This window comes from Callorhinus ursinus, unplaced genomic scaffold (assembly GCF_003265705.2).
Source record: "Callorhinus ursinus isolate GAN/ISIS: 27379988/994484 unplaced genomic scaffold, GSC_fseal_2.0 scaffold8, whole genome shotgun sequence".
Taxonomy (NCBI): Eukaryota; Metazoa; Chordata; class Mammalia; order Carnivora; family Otariidae; genus Callorhinus; species Callorhinus ursinus.
Window position 1 is genome coordinate 31,100,194 of NW_027397070.1, and position 2,984 is coordinate 31,103,177.

The window sequence follows — 2,984 nt, forward strand, 5'->3', positions numbered from 1 at the left end:
ACACGTCAGCCTACCTCTCCTTGAAGTCCCTAATGCCGTCCTGTCTTTAAGCATCTTCATCTGAACTCTTCCTAGAGGTAGTCCTCCGGAGTGAGGTTGGAGTGATTTGCTTTGGGTGCTTTCTCCTGCTTTTCACGGGAGACCCTAGGCTTCTTGCCATGCTCTTCTCAGGCAGTTGGTGACCTGAATCGGCCTCATGGGTCTCCTCTCTCCACCATCACTCACTGCCCCCAAATTGTTCTCCTCCCACTGACGTATCAAGTTTTACTTGTCCCCTCCTCCATTTCCTTAGGAGGACCCTGAAGGAGCCTCCGTCACCCTAGTAGAAAGCTTAATAAAAGTTTGATTAGAATTGAATACATGCATTCAGCCGTTGGTGCTAGCCTAATGTAATGGTGACTTCTTCCCCCAGAGATGACATTTCCTTTATGCCAGACGGGTTTGGTGCCCTAGCTCACATGGACTCAGGCCACCTGTTCCTCCCGCTGTGACTATGGCAACACCTGTGCTCTGCTGCAGCCTGCAGCCCCTTTTCTCACCTGTGATGCTTCCCTCTGCGTTCTGCCCCCGGGCTCCTCTCAGCCCCCTGCCTGTGGGAGCCAGCCCGCCATGCTCACACACATGCATGTCTGCACAGGCACAAGCCTGCAGGTGTGCCAGACTCAGCACTCCCCCGAGCACACTTGGACCAGCACAGACAGGAGCCCATGCGTAAAACTCCCCTCTCCCGTGTCTTTTGGTTCCTCAGAAGCTCCTCCTGGGGGACTGATCCACCTGCCCACGATGGTAGCCAGCTCCCAGACACACCCTTGGATTGCCTTTCCCTTCTTCCCTGTTTTGTTCTCTCTGGTTCCCCCACTCTAGATCCCCAAGTTTACTTCTCAAAATAAACTGCCTGCACATAGGCCCTTATCTCAGACCCTCCTTTTTGGGAGAACCCAAGGCAAAACATCCTTTCTCACAGAGGACTTCTTGAGAAGACTCTCTTCATCAAAGACAGTCCACCTCTGCAAGTAGAAATTTCTGTGCTGTGGGATACATGTTGGGGGCGGTGCTCTTCCTCTACCTTCCTAACCCATAGCCACCAAGGCATAATCTCGTATGGCTTTTGTCATGTCAGATTGTCATGACCTGCTTACTGGTTCGTCTCTCCAATATACTGAATTCAGGGACAGTATCTCCTCTGTCTCCATGTGCCCAGCACCATGTCTCACATGAAATTGATACTTAATAAACATATTCTTAACGGATGAAAGAATGAATGAAGGAGTGAGAGCAAGGGACCCATGGTGGCCCCATATCACTTATCACAGTTAACAGTTCACCCCACCTAACCACATCTACATCCCCCAAAATACAAACATAACATAATATAAAAATAACCCCACAGAATTAAGGTACATTTTAGAGGAAGGAACACTCACACACACAAAGAACACCTTTGTCATCACTTGTGCCCCTCCCTTGTCAGCATTCCTGAGCCTCTTGCTTTGTAGCCACTGAGTAGCTGGTCCCAACTTGATCCCTTTTTTCTGCCTTTCCAGGTGTGATCCTTTAGGTATCATTTGGATCTGCATAGACTTTCCTTCAGACATTCCTCTACGGGAGTCATATCAAGAATTTTAGGTCTTCTATGAGTTTTTAGGATCCCTCAGAACTGGGCTGACAAGGCACATAGTCCCCATATTTTACCTGGGTCCCTATAATAAAAGACCACCCCATCTTGGGAAGCTGGCACCAAGAAGAGAAACTCATCTTGAAAGGCATCTCAGGGTGCCAGCAAGCTCCATTCAGATTCCCTTACCCTCTCTGAAACTTCCTGTGTCACTGGGATGATTTTTCTCTGCGACCTGTATTCCCCCTGGGGAGTTGCGGAGCCCAGCAGGTGGGGAGGCAGGACCTCTATGGGAGAATGGAGCTGGAGTGACCACGCTCCCCTCTGTAGCCAGGAAGGCTCAGCACCCTTGTCTCCTTCTCTCACTAGCTTAAGTGGAGTCTTAGAGCCTTACGTACTATGAAGCATTTGAAACAACTGCAGGTTTGTACATGATCTTACTTTAAATTTAGTTTCCCATTCAAATGAGAAACTGAGCTCATAGCAACGTCTGCTATGAGAGTGGTAGTTGTAACAGACTGAAGTGAGGTTCATCTTGCCTTGCTAACAGCCAGGGTTTATCAGTTAGGAGGCTTTGATTGCAAGTAACAGAAACTCCAAATCAAACCTATTTGAACAATAAGAAATTTATTACCTCACATAACAGAAAGAAAAGAGGTACATTCAGTTCCCCAGGCTGGTGGAGTCAGCAGCTCAAAGATGTCATCAAGGATCCACGTTCTCTTTACTCCACCAGGGTTAGTGTTGGCCTCACCTTTGGGAGTGAGAAGGTTGTAGCAGTCAGTCCCAGCTTCACACCCAGACCCCAGAATCCAGACGAAAAAGAAAGACTACCCATCCAGTGGTTTCTTTTAGGAGAAAGGAAACATTTCCCAAAGATCCCCCATCTGACTTTATTTCATATCTCATATCTAGAAAAGGGTCTTAGCTTGAGCTTAATTATACTCCAGTAAGAAATAATCCCCAGGATGTGAGGGTGACCTGGTTGTAACATCTGTCACCCCATTGATGGCCAAGGTTGATTTGGCTGATCTGGCTGCCTAGGTGAGTGTCCCCTTTCTCCTCATGGCTCCATGTGTGTTCCTCCCAAAGCTGCGCACTCAGTGGAAGAGAGCAACCTTACCTGATAGAGGAGGGTTGTTCTGCAAAGGTATTCAGGTAACTCCCCTGCTAGAACGTCCAAACAGGCTCTAAAGGTCCAGTTGTAGAAGGTGAGGTCAGTCAAGCTTCTAAGATTCCAGATATATCCAAATGAGGTGCTGCATGTGGCAGTCTGCCTTTCTAAGAAGAAAGAAAAGAGGAAAGAAAAGAAAGAAAGAAAGAAAGAAAGAAAGAAAGAAAGAAAGAAAGAAAGAAAGAAAGAAAGAAA